This window comes from Nilaparvata lugens, chromosome 5, assembly GCF_014356525.2.
Source record: "Nilaparvata lugens isolate BPH chromosome 5, ASM1435652v1, whole genome shotgun sequence".
Lineage (NCBI taxonomy): Eukaryota > Metazoa > Arthropoda > Insecta > Hemiptera > Delphacidae > Nilaparvata > Nilaparvata lugens.
The window spans coordinates 53,567,986-53,583,129 of record NC_052508.1 but is presented as its reverse complement, the minus strand read 5'-3'; the positions used below and the strand labels follow the sequence as shown (position 1 = coordinate 53,583,129).

General features: G+C 38.1%; 1 protein-coding gene across 2 annotated transcripts in view; it reads left to right on the top strand.

Annotated features, from left to right (window-relative positions):
* Window positions 1-326: 326 nt before the first annotated feature.
* LOC111055671 (zinc finger protein 768) overlaps window positions 327-15,144 on the top strand; it is a 42,316-nt gene continuing 27,498 nt past the window's right edge. For both annotated transcript variants that reach the window (XM_022342918.2, XM_022342917.2), the window contains exon 1: window positions 327-621. The gene's annotated coding sequence lies outside the window, so the exon portion shown is untranslated. The remainder of the gene's footprint in view (window positions 622-15,144) is intronic.

The window sequence follows — 15,144 nt, the reverse complement described above, 5'->3', positions numbered from 1 at the left end:
ATAGGAGAATAGCGATGCCGATTCTCTGCATTAATTAATTATATTTCAACACTGTCAAAAACATAGTTGACATTGTTGTGGACCTAGAAAAGGATAGTACCACCGGCTTTGTCGAATAATAGACAAAGATAGCAAAACCAAAGTTGATCAAATACTGTCATTATAACGTGGACCTCACTATACCGCCAGTAACCCGAATGGCTGACAACCAATTTGTACGCCATAGCCGGGCTACCTCTGTCCTGCGCAGTCTGTGGGCTGTCGGTGTGTGTGTCTGTGTGCTGGTTGCTTTGCTCTGTGGAGTGTGGACTCTGCCGCCAGCCGCCAGTCTGCGACCGGGTTTTGTCTGTTGTAGTTGTCAGTTGGGCTCGCGATTGCATGTGTACTGTTTGTAGCGCGAGTGCTCGGTTGCTGTATACTCTGTTTAGTGATTTCGCCCGGCATCAGCATGTTCAGACAGTCAAATAATACTATTGTCATTGCCAATTGTGATTCATGTTGTGAGTTGGTGCCAGCGACTTGTGGAGAAACCGGCAAGTTTGGATTAAGAGCAAGTTAGGGACCCTTGGATTGTTTTTTGTGTGCTAGAATATATTGAGCGGTGATTTTGACCTTGTTTTGGTGAGTAATCATTTCGATGATGTATTTTTTAAATAATATATGCTATCAAGATTTGTTGGGTATCAAGATGTATTTATACTGAGAGGTGATTTTGATCACTTTCTTGGGAGTACGGTACCTACGCGTTATTACGCGAATCTGTATTTTTTTTAGGTCCAGAAAATCTTTAGCAGGACCGTCGTTAAACTTGGTATTTTTTGTGGAAAATATACGGTAAGGTACAGTAGAAGCACATCATTTAGTGTGGTAGAAATGAATAAATATAGTAGAAAAAAAAACTGTTGATATGAGTTTATACCGTATAATAGCCTATCTTTATATATATTTTTATTTTTTCTAACTTGTGTGTTGAATAGAATACTGACAAAATCTGGAATGATCGAGTTTATATAACATCGTGATTAATTTCACGAGAACCAATCAGAGAAGCCGTCTTATGAAATTAATCACAGTTAAAATTTAACCGGCTTTTGTGCAACCAGGCCTTATATGATTGACAATAATTGAATGATTGACAATAATTCTGAATGATTCTCATTCACATGAAGGGGGTACCCATGTAATTTCCAGGATTGTGCAAGGGTGATAAGGAGAATGATGATAATGATCATGAAAAAATTCACGCTAAAGAGTGAGAATAAATTCGTTAATCTGTTTTTTCATGTAAAAATGACGTGAAGGAATTGTTCAAAATGAATCTGTCTCGGAATTCTTTGTTATGAGCGAGAGAATTGTAAAATTTGATGCCATTCTTTTGTCACCGGTGCGGCTTGAGCCCAGGGTTTGTGTGTGTGTTGTTAAATGTTGAGGGAGAAAGCTGAGGGAATTGAGGAGCTTCTGTAGTTTTTTTTATAAAATGATAGAATCTCAAGAGAATAATATCATGCTAGAAGTTGAGAATAAATGTTATAACATCTATATTTTTCTCAATACGGTATATGGTAGGACAATGAAAAGATAGCAAGTAAATAAATCACCGAGAAAAGTTTATTTTATTGAAACATTTGTAGCTGAATGGTAATGCAGGGGAAAACGAAGACGGCGCACATGCGAAAGTTCTGTCAAACTGTCAGAAGGGTAAATCAGTGAGATACGAAGAGAGCGCGCACTGAATGACGCGCGCTCTCTTCGTAACTCTACGATTTGAGTTTGTCAAGAGTTGACAAGGGTTTAAAATTCAGGCTGAGTGTATATAGAGGAGGGATTTTGACGAAGATTGTGTCCTTTGAATTCTTGAAGGGTCTCAAAAACAAATCTCGGGGGAATGAATCTTGTTAAATCTAAATGACAATGATATATTAAATCATCTATCATCGAGTATACATTGAGCTCACTGTAAACGACAGATACCATTATCATTTTTTGAAATAGAAACATCAAGTACCTCATCCAGAATCGAAAGTTAGTTAGGCCTCTAGAGCAATAATTCTTCCATAGAAAAGAAACACTAATAAGAAAACTAAATATTCTATTATTGAAATACAAGTAATGGAATATAATAATGTAATCTAAAGTAGAATTTGAATTTGAATTGAATTGAAAAATATAGTCTATATAGTGAAATGATTCAGAATGGTTTTGAAATATTCTTGCCAGCCGGCGTAGTCAATTGGTCTGAAGATTTAATTGTTTCTATCGCTGGGTCTCCCCCAACTTATGGTTATTCAACCAATCTCATCTATGCATGCTAACATTATACTATCACAAAAAATACAGATCCCTGTTGCTTGTTACTCGAAAAGGTGAAGAAAAATAAGAAATCAATAAGTGAATTTGAGAAAAATATAAACAAAATATTTAGAAACTATTGTATCTTTCCATAAAGAATAATTTTGCAAAAAAGTTGAAAAATGTAAATAATTATACTATTGAATTAGCCTACTATTGAAGTAAACGGTTTGAAGAAACCCAGTAAAGACAATCCATATTGTCCTTATTTTATGTACTCTAATACAGTGTGAGATTTCAATCTTGGAATCTACTATTTCTCCACGAAAAGTAAGCATGGCTATCAATGCAATTAAATTTTATAATCGTTATAAAAATATTTTAAAACTTTGCAAAACTGATGATAGCCATTGTGACCGACAAATTGGGTTAATTTATATGAGATTTGAGCCAAAAAAGTTAGCGGCCCTGAATGGGAGGTTGCGCAGGCTGCATGTTCTATAAATTGAAAATGTATTTTGAAAATAATCATTGATTGATGGAAAACTGCATAGAGCGTAATGTGCAGTACATTGAAAAAAATCAAATGGATAATAGCAGTATTATTAAAATTGGTATTTGAATCCAATCGTCTCTCCTTTCGTGAATGAAGGATTATTTTGAGTAGATTGGAAAATCAGCATTTTCCATATAGGAAGGAATATATCTAGTCCAGGCAATGAATGCTCAAGAGCAAAAATAGAAAAAAATTGGTGGCAAACATGTTTTTTTCAAAAATGTCACACATTTAAGAGCGGATATCTCGAAAAATAGAGGATATATAAAAAAAGTTGTGGAATGAATATTGTAGAAAATTATGTAAGCTTTAATTTGTTATATGACAGTCAAGTCCTTATATAGTTTTTGAGTTTTATGCGAGAAACCGAAAAATGGTACCTTTAAACCACCTCCACTCCCTTAGCACAGCGGGTAGTGGTGGGGACTTTTGATATGTTTACCTCCTTACTACCCTAAACAGAACTGCGGGGTCAAAAATTGTCTTCCCAACTTCTCCCTCTATAACCTTTCCTTGACTGGACTAATCAGGAATAAACTGAAAATAAATCCGCGCCCTACACCCACAAAAACCATGCTACGCCAACTTCATTTGCAATAACTATTTCCACAGCTATAATAATACTCGAAACTATAGGAATTTAATTTGATGATTCCTATGTTGAAATTGATTAAATGGAACTAAATGAATGAGGAATTAATTTTAATGTTGAATGACAAAATTGAACTTTTGATAAATATGAAAATAAAACTGTTACAAGTGATAAACAAACTATGCTAGTTGAAAACATCACAGGTGGCAATCAGATGATTCGCCACAAAACGATATTGCAATAATTTAGTCGCTGAACATTGGAGAGGACAAGCCTATTTGAAAGTCCCCATACCCCATAATAGAATGGTCCAAAGATCTTTAATATACTCCCACAGGATCCGATGAAGTTTGGAGGAGCGTTATAAATGAATTAATTGATAAGGCATACTACCGTACTGAATTAGAGAATTTTTGCAGCGCTAAATAATTTTTATTTACTTTTAATTAATCTATCTGTTTATTTTTTTACGCTTCATGCTATTTTTGTGACTCATCCCCTGTCTGCTTGTCAGATGTGTATGGTATGTCATTATAAGTTTAATTGAGTAGAAAAACTCTGGATTATAATCTTGACTGAACTACAGTATGTTGAATATGCATCGATATTGAGGAACTCCTTCGTAATGAAAGAACACAGTTCTATTCCAGTCAAATCCACTTTTATTTAACTTTCAACTTATTGACAAAACTGCAGTTTAGTATTGAAACCAGAACATCTTGAGCTGTACTGTACTTCAATACAGTCATTTCGGAACTTTTGAAGTACAGTACAATGGGTACTGTACTGAAGTAAAGTGAAGGTACAGCTGGAGATGCTGCAGATAGATCTGTGTTGGTTTCAACCATGGCCAATCTATAGTATAGATAATATTTCAATAATGTGCTAGGAACTTTGGTACCAATACCTTTTGGGACTAGAGGTTTCCGACATAAGAGAGAATGGGTGTTCGCAGGAGTAGTGGTGTTTTGAGAGAGCTGCCTATCCAATAGAAATCGAGGGGTGTGGCCTCCCCCCTCCACCCCCCAGCCCCAGTCGGCCATTTTGGCCCCGCCCCCAGCCAATAGGAATCAAGGGGCGTGGCCACGCCCCCCTCCACCCCCCCTGCCATAGTCAGCCATTTTGACCCTACCCCCCTCCACCCCCCCTGCCCTAGTCAGCCATTTTGGCCCCGCCCCCAGCCAATAGGAAGCAAGGGGCATGTTCAAAATGGCGTCCCTCCACCCCCCTTCCCTAGTGTAAGCCATTTTGTCCCCCACCACCCCAACCAATAGGAAGAGGCGATGGCCATTGTAGCAGGTGTCCATCTGTCATCTCCCACCAAAGTCCCCAACCAAGAGGTTCCCCTACCCAGGAAGTGCCCCCGACGGCGGCGGCCATCTTTGTTGTAGCAGGTGTTCTGACATCTGCCCCAGTTAACACCTGCTTGGTGCCAATTTGCATATATATCCCCACATTTAAAATCTTTAAAATCTTTAAACTCTCAAACTACTACTAATCTATTTCCCAGTCATATTTTTTTCTTTTTTTTCCTGCATCACTTGGTCGCCTATCACTGAACATTCTTTTCAAAAACAACTCTTGCACCTGATCAGAATTCAAATTATGTTGTACAGCTTCACTCATGTCAAAGATGTACCTCTTTTTTACATATTGTGCAATCAAATAGTATGAAAAGTTGAACAACTGTTCATTTAAATATTTCTGAAAATCTTCATATAGGTAAGAAATCACCTTGCTATGCTTTCAGCGATGCAATTTCAGCGACCCCCACTCCTCCTCCCCCTATCACGTGACCTTGGTTCCACCCATCACTGCTCTTATCCTGGATGATGTCACATTGGATTACAACCTTCTCTGCTCACATTTTCCACTATTTACAATAGCTTAAATTAAATACAAAATACAACTCTTTCCTTATGTCTACTGGGGTTATGCTTTAGAACATCTAGCTTAATTCTAATTTTATAATTCAAATCAATGTTAGAGCTCTCAAATTCCTCCTCCAACCAATAGTTTGACACATACAATTCTTCCAGATTTTCAAACTGTAAAATATACCGAGTATTGTTTCTATTGTACACTTCTTTTATTGCAATAATGACTAATTCTGTTCCTTCTTGTAGATTCTCTAATCTTTTGCACTGACCTACTTTTACTTTCCCTTTAATTCCCAGCATTGTGATGTTATTATACTGCTCCACTTCTTTTTGTGTGAAGGGAGTGTCTTCCAAGTTTTTCCATACATCTGACAGAAACTTAAGTGATTCTATTCTAGGAAATGTATGACCATTATAGCTTGACATACCATTGACTGTAATTACACAAATTTTCTCTTCCCTTGGTAGACAAATAATTTCTTTTTTGTCAGTGTAAGGGATTACAAAATAACCCACTTTCTTAAGGTCTTCTATTGCATTGTATGCATTAATAAAAACATTTTTATGAGAGCCCTTTACAAAGTAAACATTTTTCGAACCTTCCTTTTCTCCTAAAACACCTACATATGGAAATTTTCCTTTATTATTTACAGAAAATGCAGTCACATTATAAACTCCACTAGGCTCAAAATTTCGCCAATGTGAATGGAAATATGGCTCAAGTTCCTCTCTCAAATTTTCTATTTCTTCCTCAAATTCTTCTAGCTGCTTATGCTGTTTCCTAAATGACTGCGCGGCTTCAAAAAACTCAATTTTCCTCCGCTTTAGATCAATTTCATCCAGTTCTAGCTTACGCTTCTTGGCTGATAGCACTGAGATAGGAGACAAGGGCTGTATCTCTTTAACAGGGTGCGGGAGAAGCTTACAGGTTATGTTTGCTCGTTTTCTTAAGACTTGTGGTATCAAGTTACCTGTTGCTACAAGACCCAACTCATCTAGGTCAACAACTTTAGATATGGTAGAAAAAACTGTGGTTGACTTGGAGAAATAAGTCTCTCCACTCTTAATATAACACTTTTGTATAAAACTAATATTGTCCTTGTTGTCTGCATCCTCGAAAATTTCCACATAATTAATAGGTAGTAGATTAAAGCTAAATGCGGAGATTACATAGGATATTATTTTATTTCGTTGTTGTGGATTGGTAGGCAGATTTAATTGTACTCCAGTCACTTTCTTGGTATTGCTATTTCCCCAGTAAACATATTGTAAGAGATTGTTAAAAACCAAACAACAGCTATTCTTCAAATTGTTTGTTAGTTTAGTCCACATTAAAAACTCCTAGCTAAGGATACAGAAAATATAGGAGCATTTTGGAAATAATTCTTACTGTCATTTAAGAGTGACAAGCAATCTTGAATAGGGTCAAATTGATTAGAGCTATAGTTATTTCTAATGCTGTAGTTATAAATTGTTGCTTCCAAACGTGTAATACCATGCATTTTAGCTGCATCAGAGGTAAAGGTTTCCCGTAATCTTGTATCTGGACAGGCAATAAAGTCTACAATATGGTTACCTAACTGCTATTTACACCAGGGCTTGTGATTTGACATACAAACTTATTATAAATTTTACCCTCACATTACTATTAACCCAAGTCAAGCAATCAATCCCAACAGTTTTATTGTTATCTACTATCACATTATAGTCTTCTTTATATTCTCCTTGGAAGCAGAAACAATGATTTGTAGTTAGAAAGTCACACATTCCATTCTTGTTGAATATTCCAGCGAAGTCCTGTGTTATGTCCAAGTCTAGTAGATAGAAGTGCTCCTTTCTCAGCTGCTCCAATAATCTCGGTAGTTCTTCTATCAATGTAGCAATTGGGACATCTGCAAGCTCCACTTTGTAAGGTATCCCTACTGGTTGCTGGTATTTTTGTTTCACCTCGTTGTAATCATCTTTACCAAGCACTTGTAGAATCTTTTGAGTCATATCACTTCCACTGTCCAATAGGTAAGGGAGCTTTGCTTTGACTCCATGTTTAGCTGACACCATATTAGAGAATTTTCCTCTCAAATATAAGTTGAATGCACCACATATATCCTTTTTTAGAACAAAACGTCTCTTATCCATTGGCTCACAATCATCCAAAGCACAGATTTTCACAAGCATTATATTGTCACAGAAAGGTTCTGTAATAGGCACAAGATTTGAGTCATCCTGCACCAACAGTTCTTCTCCAGCAGTGTAATCAATTTTCCAATGTCTGTAATAAGGTAGTCATTGCACAGATTTTCTGTCAACAGCCACAAACCAAACCGCTCATTGGTAGGCTTTATTTTATTACCACAAAGCTGAGAGACACTAAACACTTTGGAAGAAGCCATGTTCACTGTTTCGCTGTTACTATCAAACTGAGCGAATGTCAATTATTCTGGAGTATTTATAGGGATACAGCTAAGGAGAAGGATACTGCGCATGCGCAATGATAACTAGATTTTGTGTGAAGGGAGTTTCTTCCAAGTTTTTCCAAATATCTGAGAGAAACTTAAGTGATTCTATTCTAGGAAATGTATGACCATTGCAGCTTGTCATACCATTGAGTGTAATTACACAAATGTTCTCCCTTCTTCTCCGCATTCCTCTCTAATTTTTTCTTTCCCGCTAAACGAGTGGAGGAGGAGGAGGACAAAGGAGGAGGAGGAGGACAAAGGAGGAGAATGGAGGCTAAGTTTGCAGTGTTTAGACATGCAACTGAATGCATTCATGTATGACTAAAACGCAATTGCGTGTGTGCAGCTATGCATGACTTCGACATGTCTGATCATGTCTGTGTGAAGTCATTAACCTTTGACTATAAATATGAATACTAAGTGACTTAAATGAATAATAAGTGCAATAATCAACATTTACATATATAATTTATTATAATTGAAGAAGAAGAAGAAGAAAAAAGAAACCTAATCCTTTAATTCAAATTGCCACAATTTGAAAAAAAAAAATTGAAATATTTAATATTATTAATTTTAAATTTTAAAGTGTTCCTCTGATATAAGGCTGAATCGACGGTCGCGGCAGCGAAAATTGGTGGCGGGAAAATTGATTACACTGCTGGAGAAGAACTGTTGGTGCAGGATGACTCAAATCTTGTGCCTATTACAGAACCTTTCTGTGACAATATAATGCTTGTGAAAATCTGTGCTTTGGATGATTGTGAGCCAATGGATAAGAGACGTTTTGTTCTAAAAAAGGATATATGTGGTGCATTCAACTTATATTTGAGAGGAAAATTCTCTAATATGGTGTCAGCTAAACATGGAGTCAAAGCAAAGCTCCCTTACCTATTGGACAGTGGAAGTGATATGACTCAAAAGATTCTACAAGTGCTTGGTAAAGATGATTACAACGAGGTGAAACAAAAATACCAGCAACCAGTAGGGATACCTTACAAAGTGGAGCTTGCAGATGTCCCAATTGCTACATTGATAGAAGAACTACCGAGATTATTGGAGCAGCTGAGAAAGGAGCACTTCTATCTACTAGACTTGGACATAACACAGGACTTCGCTGGAATATTCAACAAGAATGGAATGTGTGACTTTCTAACTACAAATCATTGTTTCTGCTTCCAAGGAGAATATAAAGAAGACTATAATGTGATAGTAGATAACAATAAAACTGTTGGGATTGATTGCTTGACTTGGGTTAATAGTAATGTGAGGGTAAAAATTTATAATAAGTTTGTATGTCAAATCACAAGCCCTGGTGTAAATAAGCAGTTAGGTAACCATATTGTAGACTTTATTGCCTGTCCAGATACAAGATTACGGGAAACCTTTACCTCTGATGCAGCTAAAATGCATGGTATTACACGTTTGGAAGCAACAATTTATAACTACAGCATTAGAAATAACTATAGCTCTAATCAATTTGACCCTATTCAAGATTGCTTGTCACTCTTAAATGACAGTAAGAATTATTTCCAAAATGCTCCTATATTTTCTGTATCCTTAGCTAAAATGTGGACTAAACTAACAAACAATTTGTTGTACTGGATGACATCATCCAGGATAAGAGCAGTGATGGGTGGAACCAAGGTCACGTGATAGGGGGAGGAGGAGTGGGGGTCGCTGAAATTGCATCGCTGAAAGCATAGCAAGGTGATTTCTTACCTATATGAGCAGAGAAGGTTGTAATCCAATGTGACATCATCCAGGATAAGAGCAGTGATGGGTGGAACCAAGGTCACGTGATAGGGGGAGGAGGAGTGGGGGTCGCTGAAATTGCATCGCCGAAAGCATAGCAAGGTGATTTCTTACCTATATGAGCAGAGAAGGTTGTAATCCAATGTGACATCATCCAGGATAAGAGCAGTGATGGGTGGAACCAAGGTCACGTGATAGGGGGAGGAGGAGTGGGGGTCGCTGAAATTGCATCGCCGAAAGCATAGCAAGGTGATTTCTTACCTATATGAGCAGAGAAGGTTGTAATCCATGTGACATCATCCAGGATAAGAGCAGTGATGGGTGGAACCAAGGTCACGTGATAGGGGGAGGAGGAGTGGGGGTCGCTGAAATTGCATCGCCGAAAGCATAGCAAGGTGATTTCTTACCTATATGAGCAGAGAAGGTTGTAATCCAATGTGACATCATCCAGGATAAGAGCAGTGATGGGTGGAATCAAGGTCACGTGATAGGGGGAGGAGGAGTGGGGGTCGCTGAAATTGCATAGCCGAAAGCATAGCAAGGTGATTTCTTACCTATATGAGCAGAGAAGGTTGTAATCCAATGTGACATCATCCAGGATAAGAGCAGTGATGGGTGGAACCAAGGTCACGTGATAGGGGGAGGAGGAGTGGGGGTCGCTGAAATTGCATCGCCGAAAGCATAGCAAGGTGATTTCTTACCTATATGAGCAGAGAAGGTTGTAATCCAATGTGACATCATCCAGGATAAGAGCAGTGATGGGTGGAACCAAGGTCACGTGATAGGGGGAGGAGGAGTGGGGGTCGCTGAAATTGCATCGCCGAAAGCATAGCAAGGTGATTTCTTACCTATATGAGCAGAGAAGGTTGTAATCCAATGTGACATCATCCAGATAAGAGCAGTGATGGGTGGAACCAAGGTCACGTGATAGGGGGAGGAGGAGTGGGGGTCGCTGAAATTGCATCGCCGAAAGCATAGCAGGTGATTTCTTACCTATATGAGCAGAGAAGGTTGTAATCCAATGTGACATCATCCAGGATAAGAGCAGTGATGGGTGGAATCAAGGTCACGTGATAGGGGGAGGAGGAGTGGGGGTCGCTGAAATTGCATAGCCGAAAGCATAGCAAGGTGATTTCTTACCTATATGAGCAGAGAAGGTTGTAATCCAATGTGACATCATCCAGGATAAGAGCAGTGATGGGTGGAACCAAGGTCACGTGATAGGGGGAGGAGGAGTGGGGGTCACTGAAATTGCATCGCCAAAAGCATAGCAAGGTGATTTCTTACCTATATGAAGAATAGCTGTTGTTTGGTTTTTAACAATCTCTTACAATATGTTTACTGGGGAAATAGCAATACCAAGAAATTGACTGGAGTACAATTAAATCTGCCTACCAATCCACAGCAACGAAATAAAATAATATCCTATGTAATCTCCGCATTTAGCTTTAATCTACTACCTATTAATTATGTGGAAATTTTCGAGGATGCAGACAACAAGGACAATATTAGTTTTATACAAAAGTGTTATATTAAGAGTGGAGAGACTTATTTCTCCAAGTCAACCACAGTTTTCTCTACCATATCTAAAGTTGTTGACCTAGATGAGTTGGGTCTTGTAGCAACAGGTAACTTGATACCACAAGTCTTAAGAAAACGAGCAAACATAACCTGTAAGCTTCTCCCGCACCCTGTTAAAGAGATACAGCCCTTGTCTCCTATCTCAGTGCTATCAGCCAAGAAGCGTAAGCTAGAACTGGATGAAATTGATCTAAAGCGGAGGAAAATTGAGTTTTTTGAAGCCGCGCAGTCATTTAGGAAACAGCATAAGCAGCTAGAAGAATTTGAGGAAGAAATAGAAAATTTGAGAGAGGAACTTGAGCCATATTTCCATTCACATTGGCGAAATTTTGAGCCTAGTGGAGTTTATAATGTGACTGCATTTTCTGTAAATAATAAAGGAAAATTTCCATATGTAGGTGTTTTAGGAGAAAAGGAAGGTTCGAAAAATGTTTACTTTGTAAAGGGCTCCCATAAAAATGTTTTTATTAATGCATACAATGCAATAGAAGACCTTAAGAAAGTGGGTTATTTTGTAATCCCTTACACTGACAAAAAAGAAATTATTTGTCTAACAAGGGAAGAGAAAATTTGTGTAATTACAGTCAATGGTATGTCAAGCTATAATGGTCATACATTTCCTAGAATAGAATCACTTAAGTTTCTGTCAGATGTATGGAAAAACTTGGAAGACACTCCCTTCACACAAAAAGAAGTGGAGCAGTATAATAACATCACAATGCTGGAAATTAAAGGGAAAGTAAAAGTAGGTCAGTGCAAAAGATTAGAGAATCTACAAGAAGGAACAGAATTAGTTATTATTGCAATAAAAGAAGTGTACAATAGAAACAATACTCGGTATATTTTACAGTTTGAAAATCTGGAAGAATTGTATGTGTCAAACTATTGGTTGGAGGAGGAATTTGAGAGCTCTAACATTGATTTGAATTATAAAATTAGAATTAAGCTAGATGTTCTAAAGTATAACCCCAGTAGACATAAGGAAAGAGTTGTATTTTGTATTTAATTTAAGCTATTGTAAATAGTGGAAAATGTGAGCAGAGAAGGTTGTAATCCAATGTGACATCATCCAGGATAAGAGCAGTGATGGGTGGAACCAAGGTCACGTGATAGGGGGAGGAGGAGTGGGGGTCGCTGAAATTGCATCGCCGAAAGCATAGCAAGGTGATTTCTTACCTATATGAAATGTAATTATTTCATTCTTCCTGTGGTGGAGGAAAACAAGGAACATATTATTGTAGTTTAATTTGCAACAAACTTTGAACGCTAGTAGTGTAGTTTGAGAGTTTAGCGCTGGTAGTGGAGTTTGAGAGTTTAAAGATTTTAAAGATTTTAAATGTGGGGATATATATGCAAATTGGCACCAAGCAGGTGTTAACTGGGGCAGATGTCAGAACACCTGCTACAACAAAGATGGCTGCCGTCGGGGGCACTTCCTGGGTAGGGGAACCTCTTGGTTGGGGACTTTGGTGGGAGATGACAGATGGACACCTGCTACAACAAAGATGGCCGTCGCCTCTTCCTATTGGTTGGGGTGGTGGGGGACAAAATGGCTTACACTAGGGAAGGGGGGTGGAGGGACGCTATTTTGAATACGCCCCTTGCTTCCTTTTGGCTGGGGGCGGGGCCAAAATGGCGGACTGTGGAAGGGCGGATGGAGGGGGGCGGGGTCAAAATGGCTGACTAGGGCAGGGGGGTGGAGGGGGGGCATGGCCACGCCCCTTGATTCCTATTGGCTGGGGGCGGGGCCAAAATGGCCGACTGTGGCTGGGGGGGTGGAGGGGGGAGGCCACACCCCTCGATTTCTATTGGATAGGCAGCTCTCTCAAAACACCACTACTCGCAGGTAGAATCAGGTGTCTCCAACAGGTGGATGGACATTGTTTTTCAACACAAAGGCGTTGAACACATAGAATTAGCGAGTCAGTTGCAGGCATTATTTCATTATCATTATTTCCGTTACAGTACTTGATCAGGAAATATGAATCTCTAGTTTTCATTAGATCAAAAACTTAGATCCAATAAACATGTTGGAAAAGAGTTTTTGTGAAGATGTCTGTAATAAAAATAGATTGTTTATCTACTCAGAAACGTATTCCTAAAAATGAATACTATGAATGGGTTTCATTCAGAGACAGAAGCGTTTGAATCTGTAGAAAGGGCCGACTATTGTTTGTTAATCACCTCGCATGTGAAGATCCCAGACTTGGTCCCAAAATTCCTCTTTTTCTTAGTTGGTCCCAAAATTCCTGATCACCTTTTTCAACACAAAACTGCAGTTCTATCAATGAGTTCAATTAATGTGGTTTTGACTACAGTAAAAATGTGTTTTTAAATTACAGTAATTCTTGTATTCAAGGTCTGAAGAAATGAATGTTTGTATAAATTACAAACTATTTTAAATTGATCACTCGCCTAATATTTTTCCATGTGCTCAAATAAAGCCTAAATGTGGTGATATTATTTTCAGTTATAGACGTTTTGCGCGAATGTTTGTTTATCTTTCCTAAATATTGGACTCCCTTATCCAATAATCAAATGCATTTCAATCATTCAGACTAATACTGTACCCATTTATACTTCACTTGATATCGCAACACACACTTGATATAATTGTTTCATGATAGTACAACCAATCAGGCATACAGTAACCCGTTGTTGTAAGTCAGTATTGATGTTATTCTCCACGGTATCTGAAAAAACGAATACGATACCGTACTAAAAATTTACCTGTGAATTTAAATTTTATAAATTTGATAGTTACTTCTTACATCTTCTATTATTACTTCTGATGTCTTCACCACGGTCCTAGGATCGGGGAATTGCCATGTATTTTTACTATCCTTGCCCTATTACCATAGTTAAGTTAAGTATTGCTTTCCGAAAAAAATTAAGGTACCATAATTTCAAGTTTTCTATAAGTTTCAAGGTCCCCTGAGTCCAAAAACATGATTTATGGGTATTGGTCTGTGTGTGTATGTATGTGTGTATGTATGTGTCTGTGAACACGATAACTCCATTCCTAATTAACGGTAGACTTAAAATTCTAAACTTAAGGTACTTATACCATGAGGATCCGATAATAAGAAATTCAATAAAATTCAATTCAAGATGGCGGATGATTACTAAAAAAACACATTTGTCACTCTTCAAATTTATACCATGGATAGCTATTTATAAGCCCTATCAACTGACATGAGTCTCATTTCTGGGAAAATTGCAGGAGCTCCGTAATATTCTTGATAAAAATGGCGGATAATGACTAAAAACCATGTTTTTCACGGTTTTCTTGAAAACGGCTCTAACGATTTTCTTCAAATTTATACCATGGATAAGCCCTATCAACTGACATGATTCTCATTTCTGGGAAAATTGCAGGAGCTCCGTAATATTTTTGAAAAATGGCAGATAATTACTAAAAAATCATGTTTTTCATGATTTTCTCATAAATGACCTGACCGATTTTTTTTTAATTCATACCCTGTACAGTTATTTATCAGCTCTATCAACTGGCATGAGTCTTTTTCCTGGGAAACTAATGGGGGGTCCACCCCATCCTTGAGAAATGGACTTTGTTTCCTTCTCGTGCATGAGGTAGGTAGAGCAGTTTATAAAAAGAACACATAGGCTAGTCTAGATATTTCATCTGTAGAACAGCTGTTTTGACGACTTTTGAAAAATCATCGAATTTCACAATTTACACAAAGTAAAGGAAAAATTACTCTGAAATCAATTATATTACACATACTAGCCGTCAGGCTCGCTTCGCTCGCCATATCCGTCTAGCAAGGGGGCTCCGCCCCCTGGACCCCCGACTGGATCGTCCAAGAATGAGAACAGCAGGCTCGCTTCGCTCGGCTGCATTTTTATCATATGTTAGGACAATCCAGTCGGGGGTCCAGACTAAACGTCTGGCTAAACGGATATGGCGAGCGAAGCGAGCCTGACGGCTAGTGATATAATATTCCCAGGATTGAAGTAGCAGTGCCAAATCAATTTTTCCGCGATAAATGCATTTAAATCTTCAACTTGGTGCCA